The sequence below is a fragment of the Myripristis murdjan genome, chromosome 6 (genome assembly GCF_902150065.1).
Source record: "Myripristis murdjan chromosome 6, fMyrMur1.1, whole genome shotgun sequence".
Taxonomy (NCBI): Eukaryota; Metazoa; Chordata; class Actinopteri; order Holocentriformes; family Holocentridae; genus Myripristis; species Myripristis murdjan.
Window position 1 is genome coordinate 869698 of NC_043985.1, and position 20314 is coordinate 890011.

Consider the following 20314-nt stretch of genomic DNA (forward strand, 5'->3'; position numbering starts at 1 on the left):
TCCTTGTCATTTAAGGGCATGAATAGGTAGGGAATTTATCTTATTTTATTTTTTTATTTTATTTAGCATTTTTAGGATGGGTACGGGGGATTTATTTTATTTTATTTATTCATGGGAAGGATGGGTAGGTAGGGATTTTATTTTATTTTATTCTTTTTTTATTTTCAGAAGCGATGCATGGGTTGCTTTTTAAATATAATTAATTCAATATTTGCATAAGTTACCACCTTTTTAACGGACAGAGCAGCGTTATTTAGTGCTGGGTATCGATTCAAATTTCAAGAATTGATTTGATTCCGATTCACAAGATTCAGAATCGATTATCACGATTCGATCCGATATTGATTTGGTTAGTTTTATTAAAAAGCATTTTGAGCTGTTACTGAATTACATGCCTGTCTAGTTATGCAACACATTAATACTGGTATTATATTGTGTCATTTGACAACAAATTAATATAGGTATTGATAATTAAAATGGCTGTAAGACTGGCAAAAATGGCTAGGACCACCTTTTGTAGCCCAGAGGAGATATGTTGCTCAAACACACAGTATGTAGTGTTAGTGTATGTTTATGAGTTGTAGAACATAATAAATTATCTTGCAGGAGTAGATGTTTACCAGTAAGCGTGACTCCAATAATTTAACAATATGTTAAGTTATTATTTGTTTTAAAAATGTAAATTACTCATCAAACAGACCTAACTATTCAACTACCAATGAATGAGCAGTAGTATGCATGTGATAACATAGATAAGTCAAAAAAAAATTAGCCAAAGTGATACCTCTTCTTTGAATAGACAAGCTAAGCCAGTGTGCTGCATGTTAGTCAGTGAAAATAGTGCAGTCTAGCAACTCTTCGCTTTGTTACACAATCTATGTCAGTGCGCTGCTGTAGTTTGGAAAGTTTCTTTGCCTTTTGAACTCGTACGGTGCCGGTGCAGGTGTTGTAATTTTTTTCTTGGTGGTGCAGGTGCAGGTGAAACCACTGGAGGGGTTGTGCCACCCAGATTTGCTTCCCTCCATGTAATTTTCCCTAGACAGACATTCATATTCCACACAAAAACAGCATATATATAAATTAAAAGATCGATCTTTGGGCGTACAGATCGATCCATGGGAATTTAAATGAAAATCAATTCAAAATCGGACACACACAAGACACAACACAAGACAACACAACACAACACAACAACGAGCTAATGGAAGAACGGCGCCCACAGGAAAGAGAAAAGATGATATTGCATTGAACAGGGTTCCCACAAATGGTGCAGTAAGGCTCTTAAACTCAGTAGCGGTTTTAGGCACGGGCGAAGCGGGCAGCCGCCCGGGGCGGCATATTTTCATGTCACGTGGGGGGCGGCATGAGCGCAAAAAAAAAAAAAAAAAAAATCATCCTCGCTGCAAAGCAGTTTTCTATTACCGTATTCATCTGAATATAAGACAATATTTTTTTCCATTGAAAATGCCCTGAAAAAACGCCCTCGTCTAATATTGGGGTCTAAGCAAATACACATGTATTGTGCTTGCATATAAACCAGTAGGTAGGCTCGCCTGATGCCGCAATTACCGGCGAATGGCCGCATTGCGCAGTCAATAATCAACCATGTTGTCTGTGTCATTGTCCGTTGTGCTGCTGCAGCCGCGTATGAACAAAAGTTGATTTATAATGAGAGGATGGCAGTAGCCTATGTGTGCGCCGCTCACCTGTCAGATCCGGCAGACCTGACCGGGTGGGCGCGGCACCTGTAAGCATCAAGCCGGTGCCGCGGCCGGCCCGCCTGATGCTGACCGGTGGCTTTTTTTTTTTTTATACAAACAAGTTTTTGTCCATATAAAAAGTATTTTTCCAAAAAAGGTATTTGTGCAGGTGTTGGCGCCCCTGCTCTGGGAGGGGCGCGTGTAGCCGCCAGAGGGGCACCGGTAGCGGCCGTTATCGCTTGGAAGTTCTCGCTGCGCGCGCGCGCGCGCAACTAGAACAGAAGGGCGCAAGGCAGTAATTTCGCCCAGGGCGGCAACATGGGCAGAACCGCCACTGCTTAAACTATTTAGACCTATAGGTTTGGCTCATTGAGAGCTGTTATTTTTAGAGTTTAGAGTTGATGTTCAACAGTTGAGTTTAAACTGTTTTTGAAAACATTGTAGCAGGGAAAACTCTGAGTCTGTTAACCCTGAAATGGCGTATTAGTTCTGCCGTCTGTTATTTTTTAAAAAAAAAATTTAAAAAACAGCCAGTAGGCCTTTATTAGAAGTCCATTAGTAGTTAGTTGGCGACTTTTTTTCACGAACATGGCATGTCCTTTCGACAACGATCCCGTGGATGCAGGTGCTGTGTTACTGCAGAGAATTAAATATTCGTCGGGAGATGGTTATAAGACCGCGCATAGATGTTTATGCTGAGGTCTTACCTGTCTGAACAATGTTTTTATATTTCATCTTAAGCTGCTGCCAAGTGCTAAATTAATAGGCTACCATTCACGCAGTTTTCCCCTGTAATATTATTGTGATTTTAACAGGCTACATTTAAACTTACACATTGACCCGAGCAGCAGTGTTCTCCCACGCCGTCTCCTTCTCCTTTGCCGCTGCAGCGGTGTTGCACTTATTTAAAAAAAAAAAAAAAAACGTGTTCAAACTCGCTGTATGAATCCATTAAGATTTCCAATTTAGCTGGGGTGAAAAACGCAGCCCGACACTTCCCCGTTACCATAGTGACTCGTCAAATCGGGGCTCCATTGACGCTGTCTTTTTACAGCTGTGGTGCACGCGCTTAACTCCAGGTGAAACTACTCCGAGTTGATCAAACTAACTCAAATCAGCTGTTCTGGAACCGAAAACTCAGTTTCCTATCTCAGAGTAGATCAACTCAGAGTTCGGGGGTAAGACTCGGAGTTTGTTGAACCTGCTTCGTGAAACGGACCCCAGATGGCTTGTTCTACTGCAATTTATACCTGAGCAGGAAGCATGTTTTATGTTTGACAAATTTGTGATTGAGGAATGTTTAAGCCATGCTGAAGTTGATAAAATAAAATAAATTAAACATTACCAGCACTTTCTGTGATGTAGCTTGCTTCTAGTATGCCTGTTTATCATAGGATATCTTTAAAATTGGTCTTTTTCATTCAGTAGCAGCCTAGTAACAGGGTGTGGGAGAAGAATCACCTTTTTTTTTTCCAGTTCCCGCATATTTAGCATATTTTCGCATATTTCACAACTATTCGCATACTTCGAAACTTCCCGCAATTTCACCACATAAAATGACACAAAAACCCTGCATATTTAATCGCATAATCAAGGATTTTAGCCCGCGGATTTAAGGATTTTAGTCCACATAATCAAGGATTTTAGCCCGCGGATTTAAGGATTTTAGTCCACATAATCAAGGATTTTTGGCCGCGTTTTTCTGGAGGGTCTATATTACTAGCAGAGGGACGTGTCTCTGGCTCGCATCGCAGCGCTAGGTACCTGAAGTCGAATACACCCATCACGCCCACCGCCATAGAGCCAAGCTCCACGGTGGGGGCAGCAGGCAAACATGACGGATCCCCAGTCATGTTTGCCTGCTGCACTTGCAAATCTATTTGGCACTGTTTCACCTCTTTCACTACATCTGCAAAGGTTTTCTCTTGTAGTCGGATTATTTTCACTGGTGATTTGCGAGGACAAATCACACACACCGTGCCGAAGTCCATTCTTTCCAGCCAGTGCTGTCGGTGGCACGTGATTCCATGAAGTTATTTTCAGAAGTTACACGAGAACATCACAAATAAGGCGAGTGCAACATAGATCAAAATAAAAGCCCTGCTTAACTTTTGGCCAATGCCAACATATTTTATTTTTACACAGAGGCCAATAAAATAACCTGACTCGGGGGTTAAATGGGACACTCGGTCGGGAACCGGAACCCAGATTTTTTTTTTTTTTTTTTGTCTGGCCTTATCAGACCCCACAAATCCTGCTGCAAATACAGTACTTCTAGACAAACTAATTGTTCATCTTTTAATTTATCAATACTGTAACATTTCTCAAGAAGAGGAAACTTCCAAATTAAGCTTGCTCTCACTAAAATCATAACTCTTCATAGCTGGTGCTGTGTTTGTTTCCTCTTCTAAAATTTAAAACAAATTTGTGTGACATTTGAGAGCTGGATTCACAGCTGTCATTTGGCAATGCACATACTGTATCAAGAACAGCACTGCACTCGGGTGGAGACTCACTGCGCAAACAAAAGTAAAACTTCAAATTCTATAATTTTCTCACGTGTCAGTAATGGTATTTGTAAACAATAACTATACCATCTATGGCCTTGACAGAGGCCGATGCACATGTTGAATTAGAGCTGGGTAATATATCCATATCATATTGTTATCATGATATGGCAATATCACACTCCTATGAGTGCTGTTATACTGAATATTAGCAGAGCTGTGATTTAGTTGTAGTGCTGAGGATAATCACAGCTTGCTGATATTCAGTATAACTGCACATCGTCAAGTGTGGTATTGCTTTTATAGTTCTACAGTTTTACAGACAATGACATTCATCAAATAATGGTAATAAGACACCACAGATCATGATTAATTCATTTAATCATGTGGCAGTTCTGTCAGAAATCAAATAACTGAATGCAACATAAACAGTTCCCCAACTGCAAGATAGCTTGCCTGGAGGTTTCCACTATAGCATCTGCTCATGCTACTTTCTTGCCCCAAAATCTGCCGGTAAAACAGTGCTTCTTGACCCACATCTTAACCACAGCCATAACCAAATCCAAAACCATTACCCTTGAGGCAGTGGTGCCAGCCAACAGTGGAGGCATAAAATCAAGAAAGCAGCCACTCTTATCCACACCTCCATTTTAACTAGAAATGCTTCCATTTTTGTGCAAACTGAGTGTGAAGATGTGATCACCGTTACAGCACAGACCGTTACAGTTGATTGTTAATGCAATCAACAGTCATTACTGAAGACTAGTAAAGCGGAGTTATACATAATTGTAATGACGGTAGGATAGCAAAATTCTGGGAATTTTCAAAGTTGGAAACTTTTCATGGGAATTAATGGGAACATATAGGAATTAACAGGAATTTACAGGAATAATCTGGAATTTGTAAAATTGCATGTTCGCCTATAAGCAGGAACTTAAGGTAGTTGAAGAAAAACCATCTTGCAGCATAATCCTGGTTAAAACAACCAGATTTAACGCAAATTCAGTTGAATTTCTGCCCTGCACTGTGCGTTCCTCAAACCCATGCACAGATCATTTCTAGAATCCTGCACACTGCAGCAGAACGACTGAGGCCACAGGACTAGGCCTACATTTTAGCCCATGGACTACATCCAGTCAAGAAGGTTTTGATGATATGATTGGGGTAAATATATCTGTCCTATGGTATTAAAGTTTCACTGGAAAAAATAAGTCAAAATGTGTTTATACAATAGCTATTTAAGAGGCTATCTATCATGGTGCTAGCTAGCTCAACTGTGATGCTGGTTTTTCTGCCTTCTGCTAGCCAGTTTTCTTATAAATACAGTTTTCATTCAAGAAGTCGGTAGGTTATAGGTTAGGTAGGTTAGGTTATAATTTGTTTTAGCATGCAGACTGATGAGTGTTGAGCCTATTTCTATTCATTTATCCACCATCAATCTTGAAGGACTGAGAAAAAAAAATCTACTCAAAATAAGTCACAGTCAAAAATGTCATTAGTTTGCATGCATGTCTTACGAGAAAACAAAATTTCTGAAATTCCCCAGCTGAACTTCCCATGGAAAGTTTCCAGAATGCTTCCGGAAATTTACCAGAAATTTTCTGCCCCTTTGCAACACTAAATGATGGAGTCAGTGTTGGGCAGTAGCGACGTTACTAGTTTAACTACATTTCTCAGTAGTGTGGTCGTAGTGTTGCTGTTTTGCAAATCAAATAGCTTTTAAGTAGTGAAACTATTTTACTGATCAAATAGCGCGGTAGCGTCCGCAGAAGCTACATTTTCCCAGGCATTTGTCAACCTTAAACACAACAGAGCTTTTGCTGCGGTTTGACATCTGACATAGATCGGGAGCAGCGGGTGACGTCACCGCCACTCATGGACCTGTGCATGTAGCCAACAGCTCTCTTCTGTTTGACGTCGCGTACCTGTCCTAACTGTCTGTCTGCTGCAGCGGGACACGAGCACGTGTGTCGCATGAACAAGCAGCTGCTGTAAAAAAGATCAGGATGCCTGGTCTCCATATCCACTAATAAGGAAAAAACTTTGGAACACAGAGGCAGAAACTACATGCAAACACAGGTGTGCACACACACATACACACACACACACACACACACACACACACACACTAACATACAGTACAGGCCAAAAGTTTGGACACACCTTCTCATTCAATGCGTTTTCTTTATTTTCATGACTATTTACATTGTAGATTCTCACTGAAGGAATCAAAACTATGAATGAACACATGTGGAGTTATGTACTTAACAAAAAAAGGTGAAATAACTGAAAACATGTTTTATATTCTAGTTTCTTCAAAATAGCCACCCTTTGCTCTGATTACTGCTTTGCACACTCTTGGCATTCTCTCGATGAGCTTCAAGAGGTAGTCACCTGAAATGGTTTTCACTTCACAGGTGTGCCTTATCAGGGTTAATTAGCGGAATTTCTCGCTTTATCAATGGGGTTGGGACCATCAGTTGTGTTGTGCAGAAGTCAGGTTACTACACAGCCGACAGCCCTACTGGACAACTGTTAAAATTCATATTATGGCAAGAACCAATCAGCTAACTAAAGAAAAACAAGTGGCCATCATTACTTTAAGAAATGAAGGTCAGTCAGTCCGGAAAATTACAAAAACTTTAAATGTGTCCCCAAGTGGAGTCGCAAAAACCATCAAGCGCTACAACGAAACTGGCACACATGAGGACCGACCCAGGAAAGGAAGACCAAGAGTCACCTCTGCTTCTGAGGACAAGTTCATCCGAGTCACCAGCCTCAGAAATCGCAAGTTAACAGCAGCTCAGATCAGAGAGCAGATAAATGCCACACAGAGTTCTAGCAGCAGACCCATCTCTAGAAAAACTGTTAAGAGGAGACTGCGCCAATCAGGCCTTCATGGTCAAATAGCTGCTAGGAAACCACTGCTAAGGAGAGGCAACAAGCAGAAGAGATTTGTTTGGGCCAAGAAACACAAGGAATGGACATTAGACCAGTGGAAATCTGTGCTTTGGTCTGATGAGTCCAAATTTGAGATCTTTGGTTCCAACTGCCGTGTCTTTGTGAGACGCAGAAAAGGTGAACGGATGGATTCCACATGCCTGGTTCCCACTGTGAATCATGGAGGAGGAGGTGTGATGGTCTGGGGGTGTTTTGCTGGTGACACTTTTGGGGATTTATTCAAAATTGAAGGCACACTGAACCAGCATGGCTACCACAGTATCCTGCAGCGACATGCCATCCCATCCGGTTTGTGTTTAGTTGGACCATCATTTATTTTTCAACAGGACAATGAGCCCAAACACACCTCCAGGCTGTGTAAGGGCTATTAGACCAAGAAGGAGAGTGATGGAGTGCTGCGGCAGATGACCTGGCCTCCACAGTCACCGGACCTGAACCCAATCCAGATGGTTTGGGGTGAGCTGGACCGCAGAGTGAAGGCAAAGGGGCCAACAAGTGCTAAACACCTCTGGGAACTCCTTCAAGACTGTTGGAAAACCATTTCAGGTGAGTACCTCTTGAAGCTCATCGAGAGAATGCCAAGAGTGTGCAAAGCAGTAATCAGAGCAAAGGGTGGCTATTTTGAAGAAACTAGAATATAAAACATGCTTTCAGTTATTTCACCTTTTTTTGTTAAGTACATAACTCCACATGTGTTCATTCATAGTTTTGATTCCTTCAGTTAGAATCTACAATGTAAATAGTCATGAAAATAAAGAAAACGCATTGAATGAGAAGGTGTGTCCAAATTTTTGGCCTGTACTGTATATGCACACTTCCTCCACATTAGTATATATGCACTACATGCTTTTTATTATTATGTGAAGTATGTTGTTGCCATGTTTTGTAGCAGTAAATGCAGAGAGAGCACAGTGTCATCAACTATTGAACTGAACATTTTTTGCCTGACTTTCTGTTTCACTGACAGTTTTATTGATCAGTAAGATAGCAATGACTTGGAATGAAGTTGGTTCGATGTTAAAAAAAAAAAAAAAAAAAAGTAGCTTTGATGTAGTACACACTGTTTCGACTGTACAAACAGTTGAAACAGTCACGCATGACAAATTACTCCCGAATTCCACCTGGACACAACACCAGCCACTGGACACAACTCTTCCTCTCTGCCGCCGTCATGCCCCAGTCTGCTGACGAGCGCCCCCTGCTGTGAGTATACCTTCTGGTCACCAATCCCTGTTTTAATCACCACTAGACACACCATCAAATGGACTTCTAGAATATATCGTAATAATCTCAAGACTGTACACAGACATAAATCCCCAACATTGACTCCACACCTCAACACCACACTGCACATGGCACTTTTAAATGTTCGGTCACTCTCAAACAAATCATTTCTTATCAGTGACCTGATTTTAGATAACAACATCCAATGCATGTTTTTAACTTAGACATGGCTTGGCACAGATGGTCCACCAACACTCATGGAAGCATCCCCTCCCAACTATAGTTTTTTATACTCTTCCAGGACTGATAGGAAAGGCGGGGGAACAGCCACCATCCTCTCCACAGCAATTGGTTTTAAGGACATTTGACAAATATCCATCGTTTGAATATCATGCATTTGTTTTTAACAGCCCTCCCACTCTTTGTATGACTGTTTACAGACCACCTAAAAGATGTCCGTCTTTTATATCTGATTTTTCTGAAGTCCTTTCAATCATCCACACAAACTATGATAAGAGTATTATCGTAGGAGATTTTAACATTCATGTAGACAATCAATCAGACTCTTTTACCTCAGACTTTTTAAACATGTTGAACTGTATGAATTTTAGTCAACACATCACCTTGCCAACCCACAACAGAGGCCATACATTAGACCTTGTAATAACCCACAGCTTATCTGTCAGTGTCTCCTCTGTTGTGGATGTTGGCATATCTGATCATTACTGTGTATATTTTACGGTCAATTGTTTTATAAAACAGGATATTCCACAGCAGACTGTGAAGAAACGCTATTTTACCTCGGAAGTGGCTGCAAATTTTATTCACCTTTTACATGACACTCCGGACGATATTTTACCCTCCTCTTGTGATTTTATGGTTGACAGTTTTAACAGTAGACTCAGGTCCACTCTTGATTCAGTCGCCCCCCTAAAACTAAAAAAAATAGTCTCTAATCCAACTCCTCCTTGGATAAACGAAGAAATCAAAAAATTAAAGAGAAACTGTAGAATAGCTGAGAGACGATGGAGGAAAAACAAATTAACTGTCAACTACCAAATTTACCGTGAACAGCTGATTATCTATAACAAGGCAATAAAGCAATCAAGACAAGCACATTTTTCAAAACTCATCAGTGATAACAGAAACAACCCAAAAATTCTCTTTTCTACAATTGATCGTTTAATTAATCCCGTTTTTAATAGCACAGATAATATGTCATCTAACGCAAAGTGTGAGGAATTTGCAGCCCATTTCTATACGAAAATAGACACCATAAGATCTAACTTATCCCACTGTCAAACCTTGGATTTTAACACTCATGAACCTCTCTTTGCAAGTGGGGAAACACTAGAGAAATTTGTCCTGGTTGATGCTGAGATGCTGATAAAGGTGATTTCTCAACTTAAACCCACAACCTGTGTTTTAGATCCCAACCCCACATCCTTTTTTAAATCAGTTTATGGTTTTTTAGACGAAGATTTACTAAACATTATTAACTGTTCTCTTCAGACGGGTGTTTTCCCATCCTCTCTTAAAACTGCAATGGTCAAGCCCCTTCTGAAGAGAAACAATCCAGACATCAGTTCTCAGCAATTACAGACCTGTATCTAATCTGACATTCCTAAGTAAGATTTTAGAAAAGCTTGTTTTTAATCAGCTGAATGATTTTTTAAACTCTCATGATATTTTTGAAAAATATCAATCTGGTTTTCGGGCCAAACACAGTACAGAGACGGCATTAACAAAAGTTGTGAATGACCTAAGGTGCAATATGGATATGAAGAAACTTTCTGTTCTTGTTTTGCTTGACCTAAGTGCAGCATTTGACACAGTTGACCACACAATTCTCCTGGACAGACTTCATACCCTGATTGGCCTCTCTGGTGCTGTTTTTAATTGGTTTAAATCATATCTTACTGGCAGAGAATTTTTTATAAGCATGGACGAATATTCCTCAAAAAGCTATGAATTGAAGTGTGGTGTCCCCCAAGGCTCAATTTTAGGTCCAACTCTTTTTAATCTTTATATGTTGCCAACGGGGGACGTCATCAGGAGGCACGGCATTAACTTCCAAAGTTATGCTGATGACACACAGCTTTACATAGCCGTGTCTCCTGATGACACTGGGCCAATAGATGCCCTTTTAAAATGTATTTTAGATATCAAGTTATGGATGGCAGGTAACTTCATACAGCTCAACCAGGACAAAACAGAAGTACTTGTCATCGGTCCTGAAGCACACAGAGAAAAACTCAGTTTAAAACTCAAAGCCCTGGCCTTTAACACATCTGAACAGGTAAAAAACCTTGGTGTTATTTTAGATTCAACATTAAATTTTAATTCTCACATCAAAAGTATAGTTAAGAGTGGTTTTTATCATCTCAAGAACATTGCCAGGGTGCGGCCATTTTTATCTCAGGCAAACACAGAGAAACTAATGCACGCTTTTATTACTTGTAGAATAGATTATTGTAATGCTCTTCTTTCTGGTCTCTCTAAAAAAACTATTACTCCACTACAGCATCTCCAAAACTCAGCTGCACGAGTTCTGACAGGGACCAGAAAGAGAGTGCACATTACGCCAATTTTTAAGTCTTTGCACTGGTTACCTGTCTGCTTCAGAATCGATTTTAAGATCCTCAATGGTTTTTAAAGCTCTTAATGGTCTTGGTCCTGATTATTTATCTGATTTGCTTTTAACCTATGTGCCCTCTAGAACTCTCAGGTCTTCAGGCAGCGCCCTTTTAATTATCCCAAAAGTTTTAACCAAAACATATGGTGAGGCCTCATTTTACCATTATGGCCCACGTTTGTGGAATAGTTTACCTGAGGACCTGAGGAAAATAGAGAATGTGGACATTTTTAAAGGCAAACTCAAGACCTACCTTTTTAGTATGGCTTTTAATTAAATGTTATTTTACGAATTTTTTATTTATTTATTATTTTTGACCTTTTAGACTGGTTTTCAATTGGATTTATTTGATTATTTTACCATTTTAGTCTTGCTTTTAACTGAATTATATGTATTTTATTTACTTTATTTTTTTTATTATTTTAATTTTTATTGATATTTACTGAATTTTAATCTTTAATATGGATTATCTTCTCTCTAGTGTTTCCTCACTTCGAAGTGGCGAGTGTAGGATAGCGTTACCTCAGTGTTTTTAATTCCTTAGTGTTTTAAATTTGTGTGTGTGTGTGTGTGTGTTTGTATGTGCGTGTGTGTGTGTGTGTGTGTGTGTGTATTTATGTGTGGGAGAAGGGGGGGATATATCTTATATCTATTGTTTGTTGTATTGTTTTTATGTGTTGCATTGTTTTTATTGTTTCTATGTGTTTTTATGTAAAGCACTTTGGGCTGCTCCTTTGACATGAAAAGTGCTCTATAAATAAAGTTTGATTGATTGATAGTTAAGCTACATTTTGTCACTGTATTGTAGCTTAGCTTGCTACATTATCTGGATGGTAGTTTCAGTGTAGTGAAGCATCATTAGTAACTGGTCACTGATTCTTGGGAATTTGGATAAATCATGTCCCACTAAGAAAAATGCTATTTCTGTTAGAAATTTACAACATTTTAATGAATAAAAAGAATCAAGGGCATAATCAGGGGGTCCTTTGCACATTTGTAAGGTTCTTTTATAGGTTTATTTTTAATTTTTATTAATTTAATGATTATATGTTGGCCCATGGCCTACAAAACCAGTTGTCCCCGGATAGGAGATAATCATTTCAACTTGATTAAAACAACAAAAAGTAATAATTTCACTGAATAATATCTTTACCACATGAAAGAGTACATCATAATATGTATTAAAAACTACAAACGATGGGTTTTGAACAATATTTACTATTATTTTGTGGTTGCTCAAAATGTGTCCCAGATATTCGTCACCACCGTCAGATATTTATTTAAAAAATAATAATAAAAAAACTACAAGGTCAGTTACATTCCTGAGGAGCCCTTTTCAAACCTTCAGCTCTACTGCATGCTTCAAGACCACTCAGGCTCCTGGAAGTTTTCTATTTTCTCTTAAATCTCTTCATATTTTTGGACACTGCTACTGTCACAACCATAAATTGTCAACACCGTCACTTCTGTATAAAAAATATTAAATTAGATTATGGAATAAATGTAAACTTTTTAAGAAGAGGTCTGATGCAGGTAGTAACAGGGTGAAAACAAGCTGGCTAATGTGAACAACTCTGTGACGGTGATGACCGAAGTCTGAAAAATGCTTATAACAGAGCTCAGGATTGTTATTTTTTTGTACCAAATAGTTAAATAAAGTTGTTAAGCAAGAAGCCATGACTGTAACATGTTGATCCTCACTGAAACTTGGCTTACCAACTGCATCCCCAACAGCGCAATTGAGCTAGCTTGTTTACGTTTTCGTACTGACAGCTCTCTCTCCCTTCCCTCTCTGCAGTAGCAATCAGCTGTGTGTGTGTGTGTGAGATGAGCTGCAGGTGTGTGAACCTCTCCAGGTGGACCATGTGACCGAGCTGCTGCCTGCTGATTGGCTGATCCTTCAGTTCAAATTCCAGCTGATTCCAGCCGTCACTCTCTGACTCTCCCATTCCCAACCGACAGCAGCTTGTGTGTTTAGAGTGTGGAATTGACTCTGTGCACAAGACGAGTGACGCACATCCGGTTTCGCCAGATAGCGGCACTTCAGTTTCCGGTCTGTGTAATGGCTAAGCCTAACGCTTACATATTCTCCCGGTGCCTCACGGATTTGCCCAGACTAACGATAAACTATGTCCATCGAAACGTTGCTGCCACTTCCCCTGCCCCCAAAAGCAAACAAGAAAAGGGTTTTAAGTTATACATCTCCAGCTATTTGCACAACATCGAAGGTATGTAATTTAGAGAACGTTAGCTAACGGTCGTTAGCTAGCTTTAGCTAACTAACGTAGATGGTTAGCACCAGGCGAATCACACCGTAACGTTTGTTGTGTAAAATGAATCTCGTTTTTGTATCCAGTGGCAAGTTAACTGACTATACCTGAGGCCTGTATCATGAAGCGGGATTAAGGCGTTAGCGAGATAACTTCAGGCTCAACTCCAGATTTTCTGTATCACAAAGCTGGCTCACCTCGCATCGGGATAGGATACCTATCCTAAACCTGTTCTGAAAACTAGCCTGCTAGGGTTAGGGATAGGGCTGACCCTGCTATCAACTTGATGTACTGACATGATTGAATTTTGGCGTCCGCTTTATTTTATTATAGCCTGTAAAGCAGACACGCAACACGTCTGTGCAGTGAGTTCATAGGTGTCAGCGTCAGATGTGGGCTACTTGAGCCACTGATGTGTAGTTTGCGCATTTATGCCGTGGCTGCCTTCTCTTCGCGGCAGCCATGGTGTTCGATTAAGTGTGTAAATTTTGTTTTTCCTCCTCATACTATTCCAGTCAGCTGCCTCGGAACCCTCTCTTATACATGCGCGTTCACAGCTCTTGATGAGACAAACCTGGATTGAGTGAGCGAGTTGATAACCGGCGTCGTGATACCGGTTATCCCCGATCACCATGATCTCGATTAGTGTAGCCGGATAGGTCTGAGAAATCCTGGGAAAACTGAGCTTGCTTCATGATACAGGCCTCAGGTATAGTCAGTTAACTTGCCACTGGATACAAAAACGAGATTCATTTTACACAACAAACGTTATGGTGTGATTCGCCTGGTGCTAACCATCTACGTTAGTTAGCTAAAGCTAGCTAACGACCGTTAGCTAACGTTCTCTAAATTACATACCTTCGATGTTGTGCAAATAGCTGGAGATGTATAACTTAAAACCCTTTTCTTGTTTGCTTTTGGGGGGAGGGGAAGAGGCAGCAACGTTTCGGTGGACATAGTTTATTGTTAGTCTGGGCAAATCCGTGAGGCACCGGGAGAATATGTAAGCGTTAAGCTTAGCCATTACACAGACCGGAAACTGAAGTGCCGCTATCTGGCGAAACCGGATGTGCGTCACTCGTCTTGTGCACAGAGTCAATTGTGGTTTTGGTGTTAGATAGCCATTTACTGTGTTTAGAATAGTGTTAACTATTAGCCTTTAGCATTGTGTGCCCTGCTGTGACTCTGTCACAATAGTTTGTATATAGTGTAAATAATTGTTAAAAACTCAGTAGCAGACCTCAGTAGGAGGGAGAAGCCTTTTTTGTTGTAGATCCTTTTCTCCTGTTTATTTCTGTTAGGAGGTAGGTAAGTTTGACTGTCTTTTGTTTCTGTTTTGTTTGTTTTTTTGTTTTTTTTTTTTGACAGGTAAGATAGGGATTTTGGTTAGTGGTTTTGTTTATTATTTTGGCTGTGCTCCACTCTGAAACACTAATAAAACTGCTACTTGACTTCAGAATTGTGGATGTGGGCTGTTCTCCTTGGGAGTGGGAAGAGCGGAGGCACATCATCGTGTGTGACCCTGGTGCTCCTAGGCCAGGGTCATAACACAACACATGGCTGCGTGGTGCACCAATAACAACCTGGCCCTTAACACCAAGAAGACCAAGGAGCTCATAGTGGACTTCAGGAAGACCAAAGGTTGCACACATGACCCCACCTATATCAGTGGAGTGGAGGTTGAGCGCGTGGCCAGCTTCAAATTCTTGGGTGTCTACATCTCTGACGATCTCTCTTGGTCCCTCAATACCTCAACCCTGATAAAGAAGGCACACCAGCGTCTGTTCTTCCTGAGGACACTCAAGAAAATCCACCTGAACTTCTACCACAGCACCATTGAGAGCATCCTCACCTACTGCATCACAGTCTGGTATGGCAACTGCTCTATCGCAGACCGGAAGACACTACCGAGAGTGGTCAGAACTGCCCAGCGCATCACTGGTACTCCACTCCCTGCCATTGAGACCATTCAGCATAAGCGGTGCGTGCAGAGGGTGCGCAGCATCGTCAGTGACTCCTCACACCCCAGCCACAGAACCGCCGACTGAACTACTGCACACCTCACCGTGCATATGTTAATCTACACTTCACAGAGTGTGTAAACACCTTACACAGGTTGTGTATCTTCTGTTTTTGTATATACTATTATATATATTATATATACTATTACATATCTGTACATAATGTATACACACACACACATATATATATATACACTACTCACAAAAACTTAGGGATATTCGGCTTTCGGGTGAAATTTCAGGATGAACCTAAAATGCATTATAACCTTTACAGGTGAACTTAATGTGACCCTCTGTAAACTTTTGAATGCACATGTCCAACTGTTCAATGTTTCAGTACTTTTTGCACAAGTTGCTGTTCTCTAACAAGGAGTTTAACGGCAAAATTCACAACAGGTGTTTGATCCATGAATCGACCAATAAATTTCCTGGTTCAATTAGAATTGGTATTTAAACAGTCCTCCTCATCATGCTGTTCACATTTTGACATCATGAGACCAAGACGACACCTAACAATTGATCAGCAGCACCTCGCCATTGCGAGGCTTCAAACAGGATGTTCTCAGACGGAAGTGGCCACTGAGCTTAGAGTGTCCTTTGGCCACATCCCACACTGATGACCGCTTCATTGTGAACAGTGCCCTACGGAACCAGATGACTAATGCCATTCAACTCCAGGCACATTTAAGGGAGGTGAGAGGCACCCAAGTGTCACGTCAGACCATTCGAAACCGTTTACATCAGCATGGTCTGCGTGCTAGACGACCTGCAAGGGTACCTGACCACACCACCAGGCACAGGTGTCATCGTCTTGCATGGGCCAGGGAGCATTTACACTGGACGAGGGACCAGTGGGCCTCAGTGCTGTTCTCTGATGAGAGACGATTCATGTTGAGCAGAAATGATGGCCGCCAACGATGTTGGAGACGTCAAGGAGAGCCCTATGCATCAGCCACTGTTGTCACCAGACGAGCCTTTGGTGGTGGTGGTGTTACTGTGTGGGCAGGTGTGTCTGGTCAGTACAGAACTGCCCTACACTTTGTGAATGGTACAGTGACAAGCCCATACTACCTGAATAACATCATTAATCCAGTCATTGTGCCCCTGCATGAACAACACAGGCCTAATTTCATCTTCATGGACGACAATGCTCCAGCTCATCGAGGTCGCATCATTAGGGAACGGCTGCTGGAGACTGGGGTACTTCAAATGGAGTGGCCTGCACTTTCTCCAGACCTGAATCCCATAGAAAACTTATGGGATCAGCTGAGTCGCCGTGTAGAGGCTTGGAGCTCTGTACCCCAGAACCTCAATGACCTGAGGGCCGCCCTTCAAGAAGAGTAGGATGACATGCCTCAGCAGACAATAAGTCGACTTGTGAACAGCATGAGACGTCGTTGTCAAGCTGTAATTGATGCTCAAGGGCACATGACAAGTTATTGAGACATTGACATTTTTTGTTGTGGTATACCCACCACTGCTGTTGGCTTTTGTCTCAAGAAATTGTTTGAAATGAGGAAATCACCAGTGCATGCTTCTACTTAAATGCCCTACTTTCATGATATAATATCACTGTAGCGTGAACTTTTTACATTTTCCGTAAATTTCACCCGAAAGCCAAATATCCCTAACTTTTTGTGAGTAGTGTATACATATATATATATATATATATATATATATATATATATGCATATAAACACACAAAAAAAGTTTTCGGACACCCCATGCATTTGTGAAATATTGCATTAAGAGTCACTCTTAGGTCTTCAAGTGCAATTTCTTTTAGTACAGTCACAGCCAAAATACTAAACAAATCCTAAAAAAAGCCATTAAAAACTTAAAATTGATTGGTTCCATAAAAATATGAGAAATTTTGAGTATTGGGTCATTTTGGTACCAGTGATGAAGGTTGTTCTTTTTATTAAAAGACACAATTTTTGTTGCCAAGCTTCATGTCTATGTAAAGCCAGCACATTTGAAAGTTCTTCAGACACAAAAATGTCTAAAACAAGGAACCTAACGCAGGAAACACACCTGAAGATAAAGATTCTCAGCCAGGAAGGGTACAGCTGCCACCAGATAGCCAGGAAGTGCAGATGCAGTCCTTCAGCAGTTGGATACACTCTGCAGAAATACAGACCAACCAACAGCTTGGAAGACAAACCAAGATCTGGGCGTCCAAGGGTTTCTTCAGCAAGAAATGACCGCATCCTGATCCACATGTGCAGGCAAAAGCACCGAATGACATCACAGGAGCTTCAGCAGCAGTGGTAAAACCAAACTGGTGTCCAGTGTTCCACCCGCACTGTACATGGCCGACTTTTAGATCATGGCTTAAGGTCCTACAAGGCTATCAAGAAGCCCCTGATCAATGAGAGACAGAGGTTAGCCCGGTGTCATTGGGCCCAGGCACACAAGAACTGGACAGCCAGGAACTGGAAGAAGATTCTGTGGTCAGATGAGTCCAGTTTCCAGCTTTATCTTTCTCCTACTAATGTGAGGGTACGCAGAAGGCCAGGCGACAAAAAATAAAAAAAATATATATATAATTTGTATTTGTTTGCATCTGTCTAATGCAGCCACACCTTTTGAAACAAAAAAAAAAATTCCACAAATATTTCATGATAATATTTGAGATTGTGTAAGATTTTAACTTTTTTCCACCTCTGTATATATGGGAATCAACATAACAGAGAACCTGTCATGGACTTCACATATCTCTGCCCTGGTTAAAAAAGCTCAGAAACGGCTGTATTTCTTAAGGAAACTTAAGAAAGCAAAATTCCCACGCCAAGTTCTTGTCAACTTCTACAAAGGAGCGATTGAAAGCATCCTGACTGGAAACATCACAAACTGGCATGGGATGTGCACGGCCCAGGACAGGAAGACTCTGCAACGACTGATTAAAACTGCCCAAAAACATCATTGGCACCCATCTACCAAGCATCAGTGATATTGGGGAGGTGAGGTGCCTGCGCAGAGCCAAAAGGATACTAAACGACAACACCCACCCCAGCCACAGCCTGTTCACCCTGCTGCCATCAGGCAAAAGATACAGAAGTATTCGCTGCCGTACCACCAGACTACAGAGCAGCTTCTTCCCTCAGGCTGTGAGACTACTAAATGCACCATCTGAACTCCTCCATGTTTAATAATTTTATTTGTTTTATACAATCAATTAATCAATCAAGAGGGAACCACATATTAATTTCATTATACAACCTGTTATATAAGAGGAAAACAAAATGGCCAGATTAAAAATCTTTTTCCTCATTCCCTGCCCGCCCAGGCTCCGCTACATCAGATCCTAACGTACTGAGACTGACTCAATCAGTGAAAGTTCTCCAGCACAGTCATTCTAGCCAGACTCAGTCAGTATCCAGTCATTGCCAGATGATAGTAAAGCCCAGGGCTGCAGCTCCCCTGCCTGCAAGGCAGTGTAAATCAGCTCAGCTACAGGAGTTTTACTGGTTACATTATGGCAAGGAGAAAATGCATTGCACTAAAAGGTGCAGTGCATTTCAAGTAGGCATTCTTCAATTGCTGTATTCATATTTTTATGTTATTTATTCTGTTGTTACTTTGTATAGTGCATAAGACATTGGAAACAGTCTGAGGCAGAGCAGACAACAGCAGACACCACAGACAGGGGAGATGATGCAGTGTGAGCCAGGCCTGCGGGAACAGCGAAGCACATAACCATGTTTTTTAATATTTCATGTTTGACATGTAAGATTTTGGCACTTCAGAGATTTATTTGGTGCCTATATATTTTGGGTCTTTGAGCCAAAGGCTCCTAAAGATTTTTTACACTGTCTTCCACCATCTGCACATGATTAGTCTGAAAAGAGTCCATCCCTTCGGAGAGTCATACTGTCATACTGCACCCTTCGGAGAGGCATACTGTAAGATGAGAGTCTATGAATGCCGCAGTAGAATGAGCAAACCAACCTCATCTGGCACCTACTCGTGATGATGACTCAGTGCTGTGGTCAAAAACGGTACCGCATACCCACCCACAGTTGCACAGTTCTGCTTCATTACATTTGACACACATTATATAATACACACAAGCAATCTTATAACTGTGCTGCAACAGAGCAGCTGTATCAAAGATGACTTCATTGCTCAGCAGGGAGTTTCCTGCATAGGAATTGGTGTGCACCAGAAAGGAACAAAATTATAATTTGTTGCTTTAAAATGTGATTTAGAACAGTTTTCAATAAGAATTACCCATGTTCCATTTTTAGCTGCTTTATGGTTCTTGGACCAGCATGGTAGCAGTTATGAGCACTGATATATCCATCAGTCTACACTAGACAAATAAAGGTGCCAAAAATGGTTCTTCAGAGTGATGCCACAGGAACATAGCATAGGAGAAACTTGGGATATTACTGTCTGTGAAGAGGCATTGCTCCATCTGGCAATAGTCCATATTAGGGCCTGACCGATATGGATTTTTTGGAGACAATGCCGAATAGGGAATAAAAAAAAATTGATAACCGATATATGGGCCGATTAAATTTTTACATTTTTCCAATTAAAAAAAAGACAAAATACCTGCTTTGGATGTCTTAAATATAGTTCCAAACACTTGTTATAAAGATATTAATTAAAGGGAGAACATTTTACTATTTTCAAATAAGATAAGATAAGATAAGATATTCCTTTATTAGTCCCACGGTGGGGAAATTTCACAATAATTCACAAATACTTTTATTATCAGAAATTGAGTGGAACAAGCGGCATATGAACAATTTGAACATAAAATAAATCAAAAATATGATGTGCAAAAAGGCAATATCATCATATCATCATGTTTAACTTTAAGGTGCTGCCATAGGTTGGCTGTGTTTTTTGCTTTTAGCTTGCTTGATCCCTGGCTTACAGAAGCTGCACAAATACTACAGACTGCTTCACCAGTGACAGTGTCCTTGGTGAAGTAGTCCCACACCATACTACATCCACCTTCTCTTGCCATCTGTAAAAAAAAAAA

General features: G+C 40.8%; 1 protein-coding gene across 2 annotated transcripts in view; it reads right to left on the minus strand.

Annotated features, from left to right (window-relative positions):
* Positions 1 to 20314, minus strand: part of akap13 (A-kinase anchoring protein 13) — a 270096-nt gene that overhangs the window by 211639 nt on the left and 38143 nt on the right. The window lies entirely within an intron of this gene.